We start from the raw sequence: 24,469 nt of genomic DNA, 5'->3' as shown, positions 1-24,469 counted from the left end.
AACCAGATCTGACGTGCCGTCTCGTACAACTTCACGACCGCACCGCCACAGACTGACCAGCGTTCCCAAACCACAGGGCCCAAGCCAGGGACTTCAGGGCTGGATTCTGCAGAACTGAGGCAGGGCAGGATCTTGCGCTTTTATGTGGCCCATTGGGCCGGGGATGGGTGGGGGGGGGGGGGAGGAAACTTGCAATTTGAATCTGGAATTGCACCACCATTTGGGAGGGGGCTGTGCTTGGACCCAGTCTTCGTTCCAGGGTCAACTTGTAAAGAAATAGGGCCTGATTCTCTTCTCACTGACGTTGGCATGGCTGGAGTAGTGAAGGAAGCACCTCACCAGGATTCCTCTTTATAACGCCATGTGCCTGATAACCCTCTTCCTTACCCCAGTGCAACACCATCCAGTCCCACAGGGCATGTCTTCACAGCAGGGCAAAAGTCAAATTAAGCGACGCAACTTCAGCGACATTAATTGCGTAGCTGAAGTCGAAATAGCTTAATTCAGCATCTGACACTGTCTACACAGCAGGGAGACCTCTCTTCCTTCGACTTCCCTTACTCATGAAATGAGCATTATCATGAGTCGGAGTAAGAAGTCCTCCAGCTCGACATTATTTCGAAATAAAGCCTTGCAGTGTAGACACGCTCTTCGTTATTTTGGAATAACGTCCTTTATTCCAAAATAACGCTGCTGTGTAGATGTACCTATAGGCTACGTCTACACTGGCATGATTTTCCGAAAATGCTTTTAACGGAAAAGTTTTCCGTTAAAAGCATTTTCGGAAAATCACGTCTAGATTAGCAGGATGCTTTTCCGCAAAAGCACTTTTTGTCCATGGCCAAGCTAGACGCGGTTTTCCGCAAAAAAGCCCCGATCGCCATTTTCACAATCGGGGCTTTTTTGCAGAAAACACTCCTGTGCTGTCTACACTGGCCCTTTTGCGCAAAAGTCTTTCAGAAAAAACACTTTTGCCCGAATGGGAGCAGCATAGTATTTCTGCAAGAACACTGACGATCTTACATGAGATCGTCAGTGTTCTTGTGGAAATTCAAGCAGCCAGTGTAGACAGCTGGCAAGTTTTTCCGCAAAATCATATGATTTTGCAGAAAAACTTGCCAGTCTAGACACAGCCATAGAGTGCCACCTGATTTACATAGGGGTAGAAGAGAGGAGAACCCAAAGAGAGGAGAACCCAAGAGAACAACTGTGGCTTGGACTGTCCCATGCATTCACCTCAGCCTCCGTTACTCAGAGCTTGATATGATCATTTTTTAATATTTCCCTGCAAGGCATGTGTGGGGAGGGTGCGGAGGGGTAGTGGGTAGAGGGGAATGAAATAACCCTCCAGGAACACCAGCCCAATCACCAGTGAAGCACGATAGCAATGCCCCCTGCTGACATTACACCATTATAGGCTGGAGAATAATTAGCCGAGGCAGCTGCTGGAACAAGTTGGATTAAAATGATCCTCGCTAGATTTCAACGGTTCGGATTCCCTTGCTCTTGGTCTCTCTCGCTCCCCCACTACTGGGCCCTCGTGGCTGTAGTTTCACACCCACACACAATCCTCCTGGGAAAAGGGAGCTCTGTGTACGTGTGTGTGGGGGTACGTGTGTGGGAGAGGGATACCTTGTGCGAGACCTTGGACTCGTTTTCACACACACCCCCAGGAGGGAGTGAGCCTTAATTAGATTCCTAGGGCCAGAGTCTACATTGACCTACAACTCCTCTCTGAATCCTCACTGACTTCAGGGTAGGTCAACACAGGACATGGCCCACAACTGCCAGTGCTGGCCAAGCCCTGCTAGGTCACCTTCCCTAACTCAGCAGATGCACTCCGGGAGGTCCGGTGTTGTGATTGAACAAGACCCTGTGCTTCTGCCCAGAGACCTACAACCGTGTAACAAAACCTGCGCTATTTCAGCAGTCCAGTAGTCTCCACTGGTGGCTTGGAGGTCTCCCACGCTAGCCAGACCTGGAACTCAGTCTTCCACCTTGCCAGTGCCATGAGCCCTATGACATCACGGCTGCACCTAATGCTTTACAGCACCTGTGGTTTTGCTGGAACCCTACCCTGAGAGGAGAAAAAGAGAGAGAGTGAAAGAATCCAGGAGTGAGCCTCAAAGTTTGGAACCACTCCTGAACGTTCCCACCCAAAGGAAATGCACCTGGGAGAGAAGTAGAGAGGGCAGAGGAGGGAAGACCCTTTAAGAGCTAATATGGGTGCACAGCGGTGTTCCCTGTAAGCGTTGTGCTTGTGCAGTCACTCAGGAGAGCTTCAGATGCTGCCCAGCTGATGAGCAGAGCACTCCCAGCTAGGTTTTGTTTTCACTGGTGGTGCACCTTTGCACATGCCTCAGTGCACATAAAATTATTCTGCACATGAGTGGGAAAAAATCTGCACATGGATGGAAAAGATTAGAGAGACCATTGGTGCTCAGTGTATCATGCTCAATGCTGTCCGCACAGAGATATTTCTCAATGCAGGTACATTGGCTAGCCCAAGTGACTTACGTCACTGTGGTCCAGGTGGGGGTCTGTCTTCAGCCAGTGCACAAAGGCACTCTTCCAGGCGGTGCTGGAAGGAGAGAGGTGGCTGCTTGTATCAGCAGAGGTCTCTGGTGAAGGAGGAGAAGATATGACAGGCAAGGAAGCAGCCACACCCCGGTATTAGAGCCTCACCCCACACACCTATAATAAGAATCCCAGCCTCGGCCCAGCTGGCACCTCTGTGAAAATAAGGCCCACCGCTGCAGCAGCATGAGCGACACTTTTGCCAGGTGATGGATTACATGGGTGAATGGCGGGATGGATGCATTCGTTAGGTTTTCCGGAGAGGATTATGGAAGGGTGGGAGCGGCTGCTTCTCCCCATCCCCTTGGGAAGAGGAGGGTTGCTGGGGAGGAGGTGCAGTGCAGGGGATGAAGTCTGCTGAAGACTCTTTTCCTGTGGGAACAATGGTCTCTGCATTTAGAAATGCCATGGACCCTCTTACCCAGATGTACCTTTTCTGGTAGATCCCATACATCTGTTCTCTCCCCTGATCCCAAAGGAGCAGTTCTCCTACTCTGAGACACCCCCACCCCATGTGCGCATGGCTCCCCCCCTTTGGGGACATGAAGGTCCCTGCCAGAAATCACAGCTCCCTCTTAGATGAGAGCTCACTGCGGTATTTCTGGTCCTACTTGAGATCCCTTAAACTGCAGGGCAGCTAGTGGTAGGGATGACCTACCCGTCCCTCAGCTTTTCGAGTTAGTTCCATCCCTTTGGAGGTGAAGGACACTTCTTTTCCCACTTCTGTTTCACATCTAGGAATCTCCACCACCTGCAATGCAGCTCCTCCAGATGTACAGCACTGTCAGTAATGGGGGCACTTGGCCCACAGACTTGGCTAGGGTCACTCCTGACCAGTGTTCCCTGTAAGCTGTGTGCTTGGGCAGCCACCCAGGAAAGATTCAAATGCCACCTATCTGTTTAGAGAGCACCCACAGCTGGCAGAATGTGTTTTTACTGGTGGTGCACATCTACACATGCCTCAGTGCACATAACAAAATTTATTCTGTACATGAGTGGAAAAAAATATAGGGAGCATTGTTCCTGATGTCCATCAGTACCAGTAAGAGGAGAAGTCCCTCCCAAGAGAGCTCAGAGAGGTTGTTCTCTGTGCTATGTCTGGATCTGCTCTCTCTAATTGAGGGACTTCTAATGTACCCATCTCCCTGGCATCAGAGCTCGGAAGGCAATATCTGTGACTGATGTAGGCTTAGCTAAAGGCTGGGTTGGCTTTAACTTCATGCTATCCTCCCCAGCTCAACCGAGGATCAGTGCCTGCTTTGTTCTGGGTTGGGCAGCAAGCGAAACGTGCATTGGAAATTCCCCCTCTGCGAGGAGACCGGGGAGAGGGACATGGAGATGCAACGGCTCCATGTGGACTCAAGGGCCAGCCCGATGGTCAGGACTTGGCGCTCGCTGACCAGCGCAGTACTGGGGAGGGAACAATGGGGACCTATGAAGAAGCTTGTGCTTCTCGGCAGGACTTTCATTCCCTGCGTCTGCGGAAGGCAGCCGCATCTCCTGTTACCTTTCCTTCAGGAGAGCAAGTTCACAGCTCCTTGGGGTTGGGGGGAATGGACAAAGACAAAGCTGGCTCCTGCTCCCAGAGAAACCAAGGGAGCAGGAACAGGTCCCAAATTGCCACCTCTTTCTCTTCCCTGGAGACTTTGCAGATGCCCTGAGAATTCACTAAGAACGCACCCTGCTTCCTGACCTGCCTTGCCACCTATTAAATGCACAGGGTGCACAGTTCTCAGTTTGTGTCCTTAATGGGGGTTATTTTTAAGTCACTACTTACAAGTCTCAATTCAGGGGTTTTTCCCCTCTCTCATTCCCTTTGTCTTTCTCTCCCTCCTTGTTGCCTCTGCTGTAGCTTCCAGTAGAGAAAAATAATTATTCTTCTCAAAGGGCTAACCCAGGCCATGCACACAGAGTCTCTTTAGCATGAGCACCCACATCAATGCACAAACCACAGGAGACCTCTTAGCCGTTTTGGACCAGCCCAGCCATCGGAAGTCAATATGCAGGACCACTTAGGTGTAAATGTACAGGCACATACAAAGTAACAGCAGAAACGAAATGACAATTAAATCAAGGTAATTCCTGTTTTAAAGGAATTATTTCCCTCTCCTTGTGCAGAAATCACCACGACCAATCTGATTAATAAATACACTTATAATCTTTCTCTGGGTTTTTCTTTTTTTGTCTTTTAAACTAGGGATTGCCTCATTGTAGGAAATCCAGAGACTCTCACACACAAAGGGTTTCTTTTTTTAGCACTAGTATTTGAACTGTTAAGTTTTCAGATAAAGAACAAGGATTTCTTAGGGACATTTCTTGCGGCAACAATGGTCTCCAGCTATCCCACTAACAATTTTTTTCTTAAAGGGCGTAAGGATGCCCAGCAAAACACACTCATTCACTCACAATTTTAAGCTTTCATCCATCAGTTCACACTCCTAGGGAAAAATATACTTCTGAACTAATCAGAGAGTTTATCTTTCCTCTCTGCCTGCAACCAAGATTGCTACAGACTGAAACAGATACAACTTACACCTATTTTAGCTGAACACACATATACATGAACATATGCATTAGTTGTATTTTGCATACAGTACATAGTGTGCATTTATGTGCATACAACACAAACATTCACGCATGCACGATACTTGACTACAACTGATGAAAAACTTATATTGTAGCTGCTCACACATATATACACCTGAATATGCATCTCATATACAGTATATAATGTGTCGATAGATATACACACACATGCATGTTCAAACACTTTCCCGCAGATGCTCTTTTGATTCTTGACTAAAACAGAGAAAGAATTTCTATTTAATTTAGCTGACCGCACACATGCATTGGCATTAGAATTTCATAAAACCACATGCATGGTGCACAGTGCAGTGTATATGAATATGTATTATATACACACACATAGGTAGATATATACACACTCAAGTTTACATACATAGGTGCATTTCATTGGTACCTGAACAAAACAAAAAAGAACTTTTATTGCAGCAGATAGTGTGTGTGTGTGTACACATCAGTATTTCAAGTAGATACGTAAATTGCATGCACAGTATGTAATATGACTGCATACACACACACACACAATGCTTGACAAAAACAGATAAAGAACTTAATTTTTTTTAATTGGCGCCGTATACATGCACATGAACATACATATTGCCCATGCAGTAGATAGACACTCCCTTCACCATTCCTCTCACACGCACACACACACTTCCCCGATGCAAGACTTTTAACAAAGAAAGGAAGAGAAAATGCTGTCTTACTTTCCTTCTTTTTTTTCCCCCTCTCCTTCCTGCAATTTCAGGACTTCAGTGGAACTGGAATGCTTTGGAAGAGATTATGAAAAGCAACCTAACAAACCACTGAGCACTGAACACAGACTTACAGAGGGAATAGCTTTGCCAGCCAAGACGAGAAGGAACAAAAGCCCAGCAATAAGAGCTGGGCTGAATAGGTGTCTTCCTAATTGTAAGGGAATTGTATGGATGTGTATGAGTGTGTGTGCGTGGTAGCGGGGCGGGAGGGAGGTGGGTAGAAGAGGAGATATGAAGAGACCTCCCTCCCACACAGGCTGTGGATGGGAGCCTGCAACCTGAATGTGAGGTTATTGAATAAATTATCCTCCATCTCTTGCTCATTCCTCATTGGGCCAGGGAGCAGGGAACACTTCTGCACCAATGATGTTATGATGAGATCTTTGCATTCTCTGCACAATCTCACACTGTTACCTTCTGCCAGGGCTCCATGCAGATCTGTGCATTCCACCCAGTTAGAAAGCTCAATTAAGACCCTAAATCATTCAAGGGAAAGAAGCAGATAATTCATTTACTTGCTCTCTCTCTGCCCCCCCATCCTCACTCCCTCTCTCTCACTCACTATAATCCTTCTCTCTTTGTTTTTTGGGTTTTTTCCTTCCCCTTTATAGCAAGAAAAATAGGGGGGGGAGAGAGAACTGGCTCGGGAAAAAAAAAAATCACAGTGCTCTAAATTCTGATTTCAACAGTCAGGGAAATGAAAAATAGCCGACAGTTCTAAATCGGAGGCAGCATTCTTTCTCAGATGAATGTAATAATCAGAGTGAGGATGGAAGTGTATTTCTCCCACTGTTTTCTGGCTTCCTAGGAGCCTTTCTTACCAATAGTCTGCACAAAACAAATGGGATTGGGAAACATCATTTTTTCTAATTCCAAGAATTGCTTGGAAATTAGCTTTCTACAGAAATGACTGTTCTCCTCTCCACATGCAGCCCTGCAAATCTTTCTTCCATCAACATTACTTAAGAACATAAGACCAGACATACTGGGTGTCACGGGGCGCACACCCCCCAGTAGCCTCAGTGCCCCCTGACTGTCTTCACATGGCCCATCTCAGGGCGAGTTACAGTCTGTATGGGTTGCTCATCATCGGCTTCACAGCAGTTTATACTGGTGCTTTAAACAGGCCAAGTCCACAAACAGATTCTCATCGTAGCTGGGTACCCCCCCCCCGGTAGGGGGACCCGGGCCCACCCTACTCTACCGGGTCCCAGCCCAGGGCCCTGTGAGCGACCAGGTATAGGGTCACTCCCTCGGTGGGGCTAGCTAGCCGAAACCCACCGAGGCTCTCGGGCCAAGAGGGGTGCCTCCCACTCCTGCCCTGGGCCACTTCCTACCTGGCCTTGCCCAGCTGGCTGCAATCTCCAGGCCGGCATCCCCTCGGCAGGTAGTCTCCAGGTGCCACCAACTCACCTCTGCCTTCCTCCAGGCCTCTCCTGGGGTCCCCAGCAACTGCTGAGGGAAAGCTTCCCTCTCCAGTCTGTCTCCTGCAGCTGTATCCCTCCCAGGAGCTCTTGCTGCCTCTGCAGTCAGTCCTACACTCCCCCTTCCAGCAACTGGGCCTCTCCTTTTATAGCTGGCAGCTGGGCTCATTAGCCTAACCATCTCAGCTGGTCTTCCAGCTTCCCTCAGGCTCGGGGCCTGAGCCTTGGGCTTAAAGGCCCAGTGCAGGGCAGGCGCCCTGTCACACTGGGTCAGCCCAAAGGTCCATCCAGCCTAGTGTCCTATCTCTGACAGTGGCCAATGCCAGATGTCCCAGGGGAAATGAACAGAACGGAATCATTAAGGGATCCATCCCGTCACCCATTTCCAGCCTCTGGCAAACAGAGGCTAGGGACAGCATTCCTGCCCATCCTGTCTCATAGCCATTGATGGACTTATCCTCCATGAATTTATCTAGATCTCTTTTGAACTTGTAGTTCTACCTCTGTTATACCCATCAGGAAGACATCCTGGCTCCAAACATGGCTTAATTTTCAGGTTTTATGGACCCAACTGGAACTCTTCCCAGGCCTTACCTTGAGACTACTGGGTTCAGACAGAATTAAATACACATCCTGGTTTTGGTTCTTCAAACAAAAGGAAATAAAATACTAAAATAAAATAAAGTCCCACCCTGGAAGCCACCAGGCCGCCAACAAACAAGATGAGGGATGACCTGAAGAGATAAGGGATGCCCTGAAGGCAGCGTGGAGGTGTTCCTGCATGGCTCAAGGAATAGGGCATTCACTGGTTGAGCTGAGGGTGATGCATTCTAGCCCCACCCTGGGAGACACCACAACACCCCTCCCCATGTATCCAGTGCTATAAAGTTTTGCAAAGGCAAACCAGTTTGGGTTTGGTTTCATTTTGCCATCATTTCATTTTGCTATCGATTCTGCATTCACTTTACTATCATAAAGCCAGTCCTGGATGGTCTGAATGTAATGACTGATTATTAAATATGTATTTATTCAGCATTAAAACCTACAGAGCAGGCCAGATTCTACTCTTAATTACACTGCTGAATTCATTATCAGACATTATCCCAGATACAAAGAATCATCCACTTTTCCATTGTGGGCTTCTAAAGGGGATTGTACTACGCTGCTCAGACAGTGAGTTCTGTTAGCCTGCGGACAGTCTCACGAAGGGAATAGCACAGGCCTCATTTCCTTGGGCCATTTCACACTAGGCTGGGGCATATGCTAGACAGTGTAGCACAAGAAACAATCCAGCACTGGACTAGACAGGACCTAACTGGTCTTTTAGATTTGGAGAGTATCTAAGGGTATGTCTCCACAGCAGGGCTAAAGCCGAAATAAGCAACACAACTTGAGCTACCAAAAAGCTTATTTCGGATTTTGGCACTGTCTACACAGCAGGAAGTTGGAGGAAGAGCACACTTCCTTCCACTTCCCTTATTCCTCGTGAAATGAGGGTTACAGGAGTTGGAATAGTAAGCCTTCCAGCTCAACATTATATTGAAATAAATGCTGCTGTGCAGACATAGCCTACGTGTTCAATTCAACCCTGCCATAAACCCTCTAATGTCAACAAGGTTACAGAAAGGATTTTTTTTCAGTGCCTATTTGTGATGCCCAGGAGGAGCTGGAAGGCCCTTGCTATGCCCTCAGGGTATGACTGCATTGTGTGATTGCAGCCAATGTTCCCGCTAATTTTTTTTCCATCTGTGTGTGGAATAAATTTTATTGCATGCACTGAGGCACGTGCAGATGTGCACCACCAGCAGGAATACATGCTGCCAGCTGTGGACATTCTGCTAATCAGACTCTCTCCTGGGTGGCCGCCCAAGTGAAAAGCTTGCAGGGAACACTAAATGGAGACATACCCATGCTAATCTAGCGAGTGAAGCTAAAAATGACAGGGAATGCAGTGATGCAGTCTTCAGTGGGGGCTGCACACACCTCCCCATACCCTGAATATGTACTTGTGATCCTAGCCCGCATCTGGGTCTGTTCACTGCATCTTCATTGTCATGTTCAGCAGTGCTAGCTCAATTAAAGCTACCTGGATTTTGATCATACCTCTTATTTCAATGTAGATATCCCCACAGTGTGCAGGTGCTAGAACAATTTGTATAGGGGCGGGGGGCCTGAAAGCCACTGAACCAAACTGTAAACCCTGGATATAATGGGGATCACTTCATGCTAGGGGATGCGGCTGCCTCCCCAGCATCTCTAGTTCCAGCAGCTGTCCCACAGTGTGGTGACCAGTCCATACAAAACCATAGATAGCAGGAGGTGGGGTTAGGACAGGGGTAGGCAAATATCGGCCTGTGTGCCGGATCTGGTTCCACGGGGATAGGCTCAGCAGGCTGCCGTCATTATATTTACCTGTGCCTCCACAGGTAGGGGCGATTGCAGCTCCCAATGGCCACTCCCAGTCAATGGGAGCTGTAGGAAGTGATGTCGCAGTCCACGCCACTTCCCGCACCTCCCATTGGCCAGAAACTGCAATCAATGGGAGCTGCAATCGCGGTTAATAGAGCAGCAGTGGCCCACCAGGGACCAACCCTGGGGAACCTCCGCCATTTTATTGCCCACCCCTGGCTTAGGACGATAGAGCCTGGGAGAGCTTAGGAAGTGGAAGAGTAATACCTGCTTGAAGTTAATGCAGAGGGAGTGAAAAAGCCAGTAGATAGATTCAAGCAGGGGATGCTGCTACCTGTCTCAATGCTATCTAGCAAGCCTGACAATTAAAACTGATTTTAGAGCTTTCAGTAGCCAGTGAACATCAGACTGGATCTGACTCCAATCAGCTTCACTGAGTCCAAAGCCGGAGGGAGAAGAAGTCAGGGTGGCATGCAAGCAATGAGTATATGAGAATGCTATGGAAAGAGAAAAATGCCAAAGAATCTATGGAGTCCACTAGGGACTTTGCTATTTCTAATCAATTTTACGTAGGTGTTCAGACACTATACTGATGGGCTGCAGTATAAAATCAGACTAGATAGATAGATAGATAGAAAGATAGAAGAGCTATATAACCCCAAACCAGTAACAACATGAGAGCTGTGCCATCTTCATGCACCAATTTAGCTTAGCAATTACAAAGATAGCTTCCCCAGTTATCACCCCTAATATCATTATCTCATAGACATTAACATCCCCCCTCAGTTATAAAATTGACAAATCAGATTTTAGCTGTGTTCACTTTTTTTTTGATTGTATCCCTTTGGTATATATGGTCATGCCAATTTTCTTCCACAATTTGATCTGAGGAAGTGGGTCTGGCCCACGAAAGCTCATCACCTAATAAACCATCTTGTTAGTCTTTAAAGTGCTGCATAGTCCTGTCTTTTGTTTCAATTTAGCTTTGGCATTGTCCTCACTTGTGGGTTTTTTTAATTGTTTCGATGTCCTTAATTTGCATATTTCCCACAATGCTACTTGGCAGGATTTTTGCTCTGAGCTAATGAAGAGATGGCAAAAATAAACATGTCATGTAAGATTTGCTTATATTTTTCCTGTAAGTGAACTGCCACCAAGAAATGATTTGCTAGGAGGGTCAAGCTTGTGGAAATAGTCATCCGCTTGGCCTGCCAGATACAGGAGGTGTTTGCTTTGCCCATGATGCACAAGATTGCCAGAGCCAGAAATGATAGACTGACTGATGTTGGAAGACAGCATGAGTTGGAAACAATGCCTTTAATATAGCAGAGCTAGCCTGTGAATGTTTCCCTGACATTGGGAAGCAGCAATGCATAAGAGTAACACCATTGGCTTTACACAGGTGAAGAACGGGTCGCACAAGTAAGGAAGGGGTCACAGTTTGGCCCAATGCAGTTTGCAAATTGACAACCAATTAGAGACTAATTGATCACTCAGGCTTACAGTCTGATCCCACTCACACATGTTGTGTCACAACACACTCCCACTGAAATAAACGAGGCCACTCCCAGAGTCAGAATGACGGGATCTTGCTTTCATTTAAAAACGTAACTCACAAAGGATCCCATCCCATGTTCCTTATTCAGCTGTGACCAAGTGCCCTTCAACAGGCAAACTCTCACCAAACTCAATAGCCTACCTGAAAAAGACCCTCTAAAACTGGCTTTCAAGTAGGCACCAAGTCAATGCCATCTTGTGCCCACAAAAACTCATGATACCAGCTACATGTTTTGTTAGTCTATAAAGTGCTACCAGACCATTTGCTTGCTGTTTTTTTCTGTAAGGGTATGTCTACACTAGCTCGTTAATTCGAGCTAGGTAGGCAAATGAGGCGACCGGAGTTGCAAATGAAGTCTGGGATTTAAATATCCTGGGCTTTATTTGCATGTTCCCGTCCGGTCGCCATTTTGAAATTTCACTAGCCCGAACTCACTGCCGCGTGGCTACACGCGGCAGTGACACATTAATTCGAACTAAGTTCTTAGTTCGAATTAACTGTTACTCCTCGTGGAATGTTAATTCGAACTAAGGATTAACCGTGTAGCCGCGCGGCAGTGAGTTCGGACTACTGAAATTTCAAAATGGCGACCAGAGGGGAACATGCAAATAAAGCTTCATTTGCAACTCCGGTCGTCTCATTTGCCTACCTAGCTCAAATTAACGAGCTAGTGTAGACATACCCTAACAGATTAACTCGGCTACCCCCTGAAGATTCAGACCCCAGATATCCTAGAGCAGGGCGACTCACCTTTGGAGGCCCCGGGGACCACGATGATACTCACAGCACATGCCGAGGGCCGCAACTTCAGTGTGGTTGCATATCCATGCAAATATATATGCACATATATATGCAAATAGCTTCTTTCACACTGATGGGCATGAATACAAAGATTAAGGCAAGACTAGACAATACACAGGTCCAATGAAAGTCAGACCTGCTGATATTAATAAAATGCAAATATTTATCCGATTTTCACCCATATGACAGCACTTTTAATGAACAATGACAATCCAGGAATTTAACTACATATCAACAGAATTTAAAACACATATCAACAGAAGACCATTATATTGACTACTTTTTTGTTTTGGCTCCCACCTGCGGGCCACAAACAAATGCGCCATGGGTCGCATGCAGCCCACTGGCCGCGTGTTGAGTAGCCCTGCCCTAGGGAGAGGCTACACTTTAAATTTAAGGAATGATGTTCTGGCAGGGCTTAGAAAAGCCAGAAAAATATTCTTGCAATTGATTGCACGCTTGTGGATTGCTACTATTCTGCATGAGTTTTCTGCCAGTTCTAAAGAGATTCACTGCTGTGATTGCCACACATTTGCATCCAATAATAGCTATCGATGTTACCTGGAGTGTCCTATTTTTAGATTTATTTTCTCCCTAGTGGGTGAGCCGCATAGGACCTTCTGTCCTTTCCTACCACTCTCATTAACATCACTGGCAGCACTCCACATACAGTGATGGCAGTAGATGGCTCCATTTATGAAATTAGCTCCATTAGCCCAGAAAGAAACAATTATTTTGCCATGGATTTCCAAATGGACATGAGCGCCTTTCTGCTTGGCTGTTGTGAGTTGGGGATGGTGCCACATGTTATTTGGAAAGCAATTTCCCCTAGATTTTGTAAAATTTGAATGATTCCCTCCACATCCTGAGGGCTTCATGATTTTAAGATGAGCAATACCCAGTGAATCAGGCGTCACTGGTGTAATTTTTTTAACACCACCCATCAGAACACCTTTCCAAAAGATGTGGTGAATTCCTCTTCATTTTAAGTCTTCCCATCAGGATGGGATGTGTTTCTGAAAGACATGCTCTCGCTCACCCACAAGTTATTGGGTTTGGTGCAGGAATTACTACACAAAATCTTCTGGTGTGGGTTATCCAGGACGTCAGCCTGGATGATCGCAGGAATCCTTTCTGCCCGTAACATCTATGAAAGTCGGTGTGAGAGATAATCGGTCTTGTGATAGAATAACAACATCCTATCAAATCCAAAACTAACAAAAACAATGGGGAGTTCTGTGGCACTTTACAGAACTTTCAAAATTTATTAGGGCATCAGCTTTCGTGGGCTGCAGTTCGCTTTGTCAGATTCATGAAATCTTTCATGGACGTTTCATGCATCTAACCAAGTGTGCTGCAGCCCATGTAAGCGTATGCTCTAGTAAATCTATAAGGCCATGTCTACACTGCAGGGGGCAGGCTGGCTTAAAGTACACAACTCCAGCTATGTAAATAACGCAGCTGAAGTCAACATACCTTAAGCAAAGCTTGGCACCATCTCCACAGCGGCGGATTGACAGGAAAAACGTTCCCGTCAACTTCCCTTATTCCTCATGATAGCAAGGAGTATCCGTGCCGAAGGGAGTGCCCTCAGCGCTTGATTTAGTGGGTCTTTACTAGACCCGCTAAGTCAAACCCTGGAATATCGATCGCCAGAGCTTCAATCCTCCAGCAAGTGGAGACACGGCCTTAGTCTTTAAGGTGCCACAGGACTCCTTGTTGTTTTTGCTCTGAGACTTGTTATTTTAACATTCTCACCAATTCTTGTGATTTTACCTTAAGTCTTGTGATATTTGGTGCATTTCTGAAAGCCCCAGTCCTTATAGTTCTGCAATTATAGGGAAATCCCACATTAAAATAATTTTAAAAGTAAATTCCCAGTCTTCATGGTTGGGCAGAAAAGCTTGAAAGTATGATGTCCTAAAGGGTCAAAAACTAAAAGAACCCAAAAATGCATTTTCTTCTTTTTAAATATTGGGAGAATTTTAAGCCACTCTCATGTTTTTACGGGACTGACATATGCTGTTTGAACATTTGAGGTATGCAATACCGCAAGATTGGATTTTATTATGTAGAACTGGTCAGCACTGGGGAAGAAACCCCCAACCACTAGTCTTTAAAACAGTCAAATCATCCTGTGAAAAGAACTCATCAGCTTCTAAAACCTGGAATTAATGGACACCCAGGATAAAGTGTTGTGCTTGAATACAGTGCAGAGAGCTCCCTGGTATTGGTTTTCTGAGCAATGCTCCTTATTTAACGTGCGCCCCTATACACATGGGCAAAGGTGATTTTTGTAGCGCATTAGGCTAGCCTATAGGCACGTATTGACTGCTGGGTTGTCTTTTCATTAGCAGGACCCCTGAGGTACAGGAGAGGAGATGGCTTTCTATAAACCACAGGGGAAAAGGAAATGCTTAATTAAACTCCTGATATTGGGGAACATAAGAAATAATGTGCCAGGCAACTGAAGCGGAGCAGGAGAAGGTGAGAGGGCAAATGAGAGAAGGGAATGAGATGGAACAAAAGGGAAAGGGCCAGCTGGAAGATGAGGTGGGTCTGACTATGAGCAGGCATAGTTCCCAACTGTCTACTCTCAGAGTTGTGCCCCATTTAAGTAGAGCTGGCCTTGGTCCCTGGTGAAAAGGGTATTGAGATCCCTCAGGAACAGAGAGAGATGCGCCCCAAACCTGCAGCATGTACCAGCATGCCTTGACTTCACTGGGGCTCTGCATGTGAGTGAGGGCATCAGGACCCAGCCCCCAGAGGAGAATAAAGCAGTGAGAGCTGAACCCCTTTGCCAGTCGGGAGACCAGACACAACAATGAGAGGCTCTATAGAACATACTGACCTAGACGAGACAGTAAGGGGTGGAGAGAAGGGGAATAAGGGAGAAAGAAAGGAACTGAAAGAGGAATAGAGACAGGCAGAGTGAAGGAGACTAGATGAGGAATGGGGGCAAAACAGGGAGAGCAATATTGTATATCTCCAGCATCCGATTTATGATTTTCCTCCCTCCCTGAAGCTGAGCAGCAAGGGGCCAGGATCATCTGTCTTCATTACATCATCCAAATAGGCTCTGTCAGTTTACACTGTAAAACTAATCAATATCCCCCTGCAGACTTTGCAGACTGCTGGTCTCCCGTCATGCTTTATCAGGCAGCCTCTACCTCTGGAGGTGCAGGTAGAGAGGGAGGGGTGGCTGAACCCACAGAAAAACTTCCACTCAATCCTTTGGGTGTGTGTGTGTGTGTGTGTGTGTGTCTCTCTCTCTCTCTCTCTCTCTCTCTGAGACAGACAGACAGACAGACAGACAGACACACACACACACACACACACACACACACACACACACACAGAACCCTTGCTTTTTCCTTTCCAGCAAGAAGATCTGTGATTTAGGGGTGGATAAAGCTATTGCAAAACATAGTCTGCAAATGTTCATTTACATTTTTCATTAGCTTTCTTTCTTTCTTTCCTTCTCCCTCGCCCAATTACCATAGTACCTTAGCACCTTGGTATTCGCTTTCCACAAACACCTAAAGCAAATTGCATACCCAAATCACAGAAGTTTCTCCAGGCAGGAAACAGAAAGCCACACTGAATGGCTCATCTGACTGGTTGCAACTACCCAGCACAGTTCAGAACACTAATATTCTCCTACAGAACCGTTAGGTAAACACAGTCTAATTGGATATTCATTGAATAAATGCAAACAACAAATACATTTGGGGGAAATCCTGATCTGTCGACATGCAGATATTGGGCTAGGTTATCAGAAGTGTTCAGCTTCCATTTAGACACCTCCATTAAGTTCTGGCTGGAATGTCCAAAAATGCGAGATAACCAGTAGCTGCTGTTGTCCTGCAAAAAGGAGTTGCTAGGTTCAGCGCTCCTTTCTAAAACTCTGGGCGCACATTCATAGAATAAATTGTGAGCTGCCCATTATTTGCTCAGCTGTAGCGACAGACACACTCCGGCATTAACCCAGCCTGGAATTATTCTTCTACGACGCAAATTTCAGCTCACCACAATCCTTGGCTGTGCACAGGAAATTCTCTTTGTCTCCTCTGTGTCTCTGCATGCTCAATCCTCACGTAGAGGGACAGGGAGTTAATAAACCTGAGCCATAAAGGTCAAGATTCAATCATCCGGTGCGGCTGGATGTGAAGCAAAGACACGCAGGCTGCTTTCAACTGCTTGGAAGGCTTGGGCTTGGCTAAAAAATGATGGAGAAGAGGGTGGGGATGCCTTTCTGAGTTACAGGAGTTTGCAGGGGTGTGTGGTGCAAAGGGGTTCACCCCTTCCTAGACTTTTGCCCTGGTGGCCGGGTTACAAAGGGAGCCACTGGATAATGCTTTATCTCACAGGGATATTAGGAGGCTTAATTAGTTGTAGTTTGTAAAGTGCTTTGAACATTTAGGGCCTGTTGAAATCAATGGGAATTTTTTCCCCCTGACTTCCGTGGGCTTCCAATCAGATCCTGAGTGTGCTAGACAAGCCAATTGTTACAGCAATGTAAAACCCAAGTAACTCCGCAGAAACCAGTGCAGTGACAGAGTTACACCGGTGTAACGGGAGGCTGCGATCCTAGGTGCTAGTACAACAAGCCTCTCCTTTTTGTTTAATAATCAGGCAGCCTGGAAGAATGCTGCAGGAAGCAGTTGGTGACGCTGCTGGACAATAGTTCGGCAAATTCTCCGGTTCGGCTTCGGTCAAGTCCCGAGGGTGCCGGACTAGAGAGGTTCAACCTGTACTTGCTTGCTTCTCTCCATGCTCCTGCTATTCTCCATTTGAATAATCACACACCACAATTCCCTCTGACAAGGAACCTGCACGCTCAGAACCATTAGACTTGATATAAAGTGACAACTGATAGCAAACTGTATTGGCAGCCTCTCATTGAATGTAATTACTCAACAGCAACCTTCCTGAATCAATTCATCCCTGCGTAGCTCCACTTTAATTCTGCACTCCCTGGGGACCCTGAGAAGTGACTGTGGTTTTATTGTTCTTCCTTGACTTTGCTCTTTCTGGTCTTTTGTTTACAGCTGTTGAGCTCAGCAGAGTGACCAAGCTGATTCCAGGTGTGATGAATCCAAGAAAAAAGAGAGTGCCCAAGGGAGCCAGTCTGATTTCCCCTAGCAAATAGGAGGCCTTGGGGGCTGTTTGGATACAGGGTTAGTTAAAACCAGCAGTGTGAGCAATGTTCTAGCTATCATATTGGTTATTTATGACAGGGGAGTCTAGAGACCAGGGTTCTGGTGCGCTAGGAGATGCACATGCACACAGGAGGAGACAGTCCCCTCCCCAAGAGTTCACTACTGACAAAGAAAAGATGATGATCCCAGAGTTACAGATGGGGGGCTGGCACACAAGGAGAAGTAACTCACATGAAGGTCCCAGAGGGTCCCTTGGGCCAAGCAGGGAATGGAACATGGTTCTCCCCTTAAGTCCCACTTAGTGCCTCCCCATAAGACCCACTCCCCTGTTTTCGTTGACGTATTTCATCCCCACGGCCCCCTGTGCCCAATACAACCGGCTTCAGCTCATCTGAAAGCTCCCCAAACCACCCATCTGAAATACCCACTTTCTGCAACATATCTTCACACCTAGGGTATGTCTACACTACATGGCTCCGTCGACGGAGCCATGTAGTGTAGACATATCCCTAGTGACCCCACCCAAGCCCAGGGGCCAGGAGCGAAGGGCCATCCATATCCAAAGACATGCCTGCCCTCCGGAGATACACACTCCATGGCAGACAAAGGTGGCGGAGGAGAAACAGAAGTAAGTGACTTGAGCAAGGTTATTTGGCAGATTAGTAGAAGAAATGAACAGAGCCCAGAACTCCTGACACCCTATCCAGTGCTCTACCCCAGGGACCAGGCTGCCTCCACTGAACTGAGCCAGCTGGTATACAAATGGCCCATTGCTTCTCCTTCTCCAAGCTTTGTCTTACTGTCTGTCTCTGTCCTCTGCTCCATAGCTGGTACAGATCATGAGCTGGGGATTGCGCTCTTTCGATCACTATGTGCAGCTTTTGTTTTGGAATGTAAGCATCCCCCTGGACTTCTTAGGCTCTTTCTTGTCTGTTTCCGGAGGGATCAGCTGGAGAACCTCTGAGCTGACATGCCTCACCTCTTCCTTCTCCAACCCCAAAACGGGACAGGTGCCCAACCGCTGTAAAACAGCCTCATGCCACGGAAGCCAACAGGATGACTCCAGATTTGGTGGAGTATGTTTAAGAGGCACAGAGTGTGAGCTGCCCCCTCCTCCCCCACTCCAACCCATACATCTGGCTTCCAATTGCAGGCAAAAGTCTCACCCCAGACAAAACCCATCCATCTTACTCCCAGCCAGGCTGCTAAAAATAAGCCAATGAAGTAGCAATCACCTCTGAGCAGCACCACCACCGTTAAAGCACCAGGCGTCTGCATCCCGGCTCCTTGGTGCGTGCAGGCCAGGAGCCTGATAAGCGCCCACCTGTCAGGGGCCGCTCAGCCGTTCTGTCATCCTTCTTAATGGAAGCTGCGCTGAGGCTTATCAGCTGCTAGCTCTTCCTAGATAACGCCTGGTGTTCCTGGGCAGCCTGGCCATCCATCCAGACTGCGGCAGTGTCCAATGAGCTAAAGCAACCCACCTGCCTGCAGCTCCCGGCACAAGGACAAGGGCAACGCCAGCTTGCAAACCACCCCCTGCCAGGAACTGGGGGTGCTGCTGCCCACTAAAGCCAGCAGGGAGGAGGCAAACTTTCCTGGGATTGCTTATTCCCTGGGTTATTCATTGGTAACGACCAGTTATTACATGATGGTGGCGGTGACATGATTTTGAATGATCCATACTAGTCACTGGCCATCTTCCCTCTATCCTTTTCCACCCGTGTGCGGAATAAATTTTACATGCACTGAGGCATGTGCCCTCGTCCCGTTTCCGGCTGGCACTGACTCTGCTGCGAGCAGCGGTGGCTGGTGAGTGTGAGCAGCTGCCAGAGGGTATCCAATTGTTTGTTGCCTTTGCTGCTAATGCATCACCCCTTTACATGAGTCCCTTCTTGCTGCCTAGGGATGAAAACAATTCACTTTTTTACAGGTACTGTCCTATCGCACCCGCCTCAGCAGAGCTCAGGGCAAGAGGAGGGGGAGGGTGCAATACGACTGTCCCTGTAAGAAATTTTAGTGTGGAGTGGAGTGGGAGGGGCAGAGGGCTGGGGGTGGGAGGTGGGGGCTCAGGGCAAGAGTTTAGATGAGGGGGCTCAGGGCAGGGGGTGGGAATATGGAAGGTGCAGGAGTCAGGTTTGAGAGTGGAGAGCAGGGCTCGGGGTGAGTGTGGGATAGGGAGAAAAGGGGAGGGGCAAGGGTGCTATTGGGGGGTAGGGGGGAGGCTGCAAACAGGCATACCAGGATGCAGCTGCTCCCCTTTCCCTAACTCTCAGGGAGCGAAGGGAACACGCACAGCTTGTGTGAATTATTCCTCTGCCCCTCCCCTTGGCAGCTGGGAGTGAGAGGAATGCAGCAAACTGTGCACATTCCCCTCACTCCCTGAGAGTGGAACAAGAGTAGCAGCATCCCGGTACAAGCAGCTGTAACCCTTCTGCCCTCCCTAAAGGGTGCCCTGGAGAGAGGGCTCGGGGCTGAGATAGCCCTGGACAGGTGGGAGGAGTGCCCCAGCCAGCTCCTTTCACCTGCCTGGCTGCCTGCTGCTTAGCAGGAGAGCCTCAGTGGGCTGGCTTTTCCTCCTCAGAGTGGCACACCAGGGGACACGGGCTTACTTTCATCTCTGGCTATGCCCCTTCCTGTCCCCCCAGCCCCACGGCTCTTCCATATCTTTCCCCAGCAATCCTGTGTTACCTTAGGAAGACACAACTCCAGGTTCCAGGAGAGATGGCTCTGTCCTGGGGGCCCAATCAGACAAGGAGGATGGAGAGTGCTGGCCGGAGGGAGTCAGGTTGGCCGGTCACCCCCATGTGAGAGAGGTGTACGGGCGTGTGTGTGTGTTTCTCTCCCCCATGAACCCTAAAGCCTTAAAGATAAGAAGGCAAATAGAAAGAATCCAGCTACGCAGAATCTATGTTTCACGGGCTCAGTCGACTTGCTGTTCGCTTGAATGCTTATGCTGTGCAATTCTGATTGCTGCTGAAGTCACCTGAACACGAGTAATTTTACCAGGGGTCCCATATTCAACACAGGGAAATATGGTCACCCTAGCTGGGGGGGGGAGGGGGAGGCAGTCAGAAGAGGGGCAACGAAGACTCTTATGCCTAGGTACCCATTTACTGAATGTGTCTGTGTACATGTGGGTCTCAGCACCTGAGCATAGAGATGGGTCGCTAACAACCTCCCAGGGATAATTATTATTCTAGCCCATTATATAGCAGGACAAACCAAGACCTAGAATAAGAACGGCCACACTGGGTCAGACCAAAGGTCCATCTAGCCCAATATCCTGTCTCTGACAGTGGCCAATGCCAGGTGCCCTAGAAGGAGTGAACAGACCAGGGAATCATCAAGTGATACATCCCTTGTGGCACATTCCCAACCCCTGCCAAACAGAGGCTAGTGACACCATCCCTGCCCATCATGGGCAATAGCCCTTGATGGGGCTATCCTCCATGAATATATTGAGTTCAGTGGTCCCCAACGTGGCGCCCACCGGGCCATTTCTGTGCACCCACTGAGTGATTGGGGACGGCCCCGCCCCTGGGCATGTGGGCAGTGCCGACCCCGGGGCGTGCAGCATATGGGCAGCCCCGTCCCCGGGTGCACAGCGCAAGGGTTGGGCCGGCTCCGGGCGCGCAGCACAGGAGCAGTGCTGACCCCGGGCACATGGCGTATGAGCAGCCTCACCCCTGGGCGTGCAGCACAGGAAGAGCGCTGGCCCCGGCAGCACGGCGCATGGGTGGCGCCAGCACCAGGCACGCAGCGTAAGGGTGGCCCCACCCCCATGTGCGGCCCCGCCCTCATGCACAGCCCCGCCCCCGGGTGCCCGGCGCGTGAGTGGCCCCGCCCCCAGGCACCCGGCAGCCCCAAAAGGTTGGGAACCACTGTAGTTCTTTAGTAGTTAAGTGACTTGTCCAAGGGCACAGGACAAGTCAGTGTCAGAGCTGAGAACAGAGCCCAGGACTAGATAAAATCCTTCACACAGTCTGGGCTAGAAACCAAATGTCCTGACTGACCATCTTCTGTGCAAACCACTAGAGGCTAGTGACTCGGGTCACTCTCCCTCTCTGTGCAGATGTGTGCTGGGAGGTGTAACAAGGGAAGGCCCATACTGTTCTGATGTTTGCATCCGTTTCCGTTACAAACACCCATTCGTCATGAAGATCTCCAGGCATTTTTTTTAAAAGAGTGGAGATTAATTTAGGGGAGTTCTCAAATCCAATTTCCTCTGTCAACGGCTCTATTAGGCCATGCGCAGTGGAGACACCAGCTCTCGTCCGCTTGCTGCAACTGATGGAATTTGATTCTGCGCTGCCAAATTTGCAGGGCTGCACACATTCTCACTCTTGATTAATGTGGGTAATTTCTGCGCGAAAGAGGGTTGAAATGAGCAGCTAAGGGGAAGTGAGCGCAGAGTGTTCCCCTCCCTCCCTAGTCCTCCTTCTCTGCTGTTTGCATTTTACCATCCGTGGCATAGACTAATATATAAATAAAAATGCTGGACGAGTTTCAAGAGTAGCAGAAGGTGCAGGAGGCAGGGGGCATCTCTGAGGATGCTCAGATGCTGTTATGCTCATATTTGGTTTATAAAAGGGAAGAGATAGGATGTATTTATCCATCAATCTCTGCCTACCTTCTCCCCCTGAAATTAGTCACTGGACCTGAGGTCTCCTGAGGTCTCTTCCAACCCTATATATGATCAAGCCCATATCATATTTAATCAGTAACTATCGAGGAGTTCCCTGCACTCCATGATCTCTTTGACCTTCCCAGCAATGGCAGGGATAGATCTCAGATCCTTCTAAAGCACATGCCCCTGGCCTCTAAGATAAAGGAGAATCTTCTTCAGGTATATTGGGGCTGTGACACACAGGTGAGCAGCCTGTCCAATGGCAGGAAGAGCAGCACAAACACTCCAGCTGGGACATTGGTCTTTGTGTGTGTAGCTCTTTCCAGAAATTTTCAAACAGGGAACTGAAGCATACAGCACCTGGGAAGCAGTGAACTGTTGTTGGCCCTTGTTATGGATGGAGATGCTCAAGTATGACATGTCCTACATCTCGCCACAGGTCAATGGCAGAACCAGGAGCAGAATCAGAGTCCTGATTCCAAGCCTCTACCAACAATCTATCACTCTTATTAACCCCATTTCACAGATGGGGGAAACTGAGGCCTGGAGAGGCAAAGGAGTTGCAAAATTGCCCAGTAGGTTAATGCCAGAGATAGGGCTAGATTCTCGACCCCATGTAATACCCTGCTACTGCCCATCTTCAAAGGGCACAAGAAGCACGGCTTTTCAGGTTGTGCCTAGACCGCTGCCTGGTGACACCAAAGGAGATTATGGGGCAAAGTGAGATTGGACTTCTGCAATCCAATTGGTGTAGCAGCTGGGGCCAGCTGATGGGGACATTTCAATAGGCCCCCAAATTTGCCCCTCTACCTCCAAAAGACACACTGGATAGACTACAGAAGCTTCAGTAGAGGGGTGGCTGCTGCACAATAGGCGTGTGGGGACGGGAGGACGGGGGGTGGGGGTGGGAACAGAAGGGCGATAAGCTCCAGGGGTCTCTGGTGCACTGGGATTCAGGCAGCTTAACTCTAAGGCATTGGCTCCAAGTAAGGACCTGAGGCAGGGTGAGGGGTGTCTGCAGCTGCATCTCCAGGCCCAGTAACAGGTATGTGGGCAAAGGGGCGGGGAAAAGGCGGCCTCTCAGCCAAGGCAGGTGGGGTGGGGATTACGTTCCCAATGCCCTCAAGAAGTCTCCATGGGCGGCCTCAGTTCCCCTCTCTGCAAAATGGGGTTTATAACCCCGTGCGCCTTGCCCCTCTTGCGGCCCCGGGATACGCACTCCCATCTGGGGGTGGGGTTAGTCCCCGTGACTGCCCCACACTCCAGGCGTGCATGTGCACACACACACACTGCTGCACCCCGGGCGCGCGCGCGCAACCTGCCTACCACGGGCGTGCAAATGCGCGCGCGCCCGGCGGCCGGGTGCACGCAACAGCTCTGCCCCGGCACGTGCGCGCAGCCATTCACACATTCTGCTCCGCTTCACCCGCCTCCCTCCGCACGGATGCACGCGCACACCGCGCCCGTGCTCCCGGGGCTGCGCCCTCGGCCGCTTCACAGCAGCACCTGGCTGAGCAGGGCGCGCGTCAGAGCCGGCTGGGCAGCTCAGGGATGGGCGGGGCGCACAGGCAGAGAGGCTGGAGGTTGGGGTGCTGCAGCTGCACCCCCTGGCTTGTGGTGGCTTCCATCCAACCCTGGTTTGGGGCACTGGCTCTCAGCCCCTCCCCCCACTTACAAATTGTTCCAGCCCCCCTGGTGACGGGCCCCTGCTGCACTCCCCCCTCTCCGCCCGTGTGACCTAGGATATCCACCGGGGCTCAAGTCGTGTACCATCTGTGCCTAGCTGTGGGGAAGCAAGAGGAGAGCGTGTAAAAGGGGGCTGAGTGGGGGTGTGCCATGTGCACAAGCGTGGGCCGTGTGCACAAGTGTGCACTAGGCAAGAGGAGCTCTTGTTGGTGGACGGTGAGTGGGAGAGTGTGATAGGGCAGCAGTGCCGAGGTGTGCCCAGGGGGAGGTTGAAAGGACAGAAAAAGGGGGCTGGGGTGTTAGTGGGAGGGAGGGGATGTGCAAAGGTGGGTAGCACAGGGAGGTTCTGACACAGTTCTCCCCTGTCCTGTGCACAGGGGTGGGAGTCAGGACAGAGACCTGCGTTCCGTTCCTGCCTTCACCACCAAGCAATCGTGTGACCTCAGGTAAGTTCCCTTTCCCTGCCTCAGTTTCCCTCCCACCCTCTGCAGTTCCTGTTTAGGCTCCCTGAGGTGTGGCACATGCCTAGCTACATGTCAGCATGGCACCTAGCATAATGGGGCCCTTGTCTCAGGCCAGGCTTCTGGGTTTTACTATCATATAAATAATAATAAAATGTGGGTGGTGCTGCCTACATCCCATGGTTGAACCCCAAGACATCCATGCTGAACCCAATTGTTTGTGTAAGCCTGTAGCACCTAAATTTTCCTACCAGTTGTAGCAACAACAGGAGCCTGGTGTAGACAGGCTGCCGGCATTTTTACCAGCCTGCTTAGAGAAGATCTAGGTGAGAATGTTGTGAAAATGTCAGGGGCCCGTTTACACTGGCCCTAGTGCAGCCAGGGCTAGAGTGTCTCAGACGAGGGGTTGCTCAGGGTCTCCTG

At 49.1% G+C, this 24,469-nt stretch overlaps 2 protein-coding genes across 3 annotated transcripts in view; one reads left to right on the top strand and one right to left on the bottom strand.

The window, feature by feature from the left end:
- The window catches only part of BLACAT1 (BLACAT1 overlapping LEMD1 locus), a 63,140-nt gene that overhangs the window by 33,216 nt on the left and 5,455 nt on the right, over positions 1 to 24,469 (bottom strand). The gene's annotated exons all lie outside the window — the stretch shown is intronic.
- The window catches only part of CDK18 (cyclin dependent kinase 18), a 116,666-nt gene continuing 116,109 nt past the window's right edge, over positions 23,913 to 24,469 (top strand). The window contains exon 1 of the mRNA XM_075910460.2: positions 23,913 to 24,031. The gene's annotated coding sequence lies outside the window, so the exon portion shown is untranslated. The remainder of the gene's footprint in view (positions 24,032 to 24,469) is intronic.

Source organism: Pelodiscus sinensis, chromosome 27 (genome assembly GCF_052426305.1).
Source record: "Pelodiscus sinensis isolate ZL-2025 chromosome 27, ASM5242630v1, whole genome shotgun sequence".
NCBI classification, from domain to species: Eukaryota; Metazoa; Chordata; order Testudines; family Trionychidae; genus Pelodiscus; species Pelodiscus sinensis.
The sequence above is the reverse complement of the archived record's forward strand: the minus strand, read 5'-3'. Positions and strand labels throughout refer to the sequence as shown.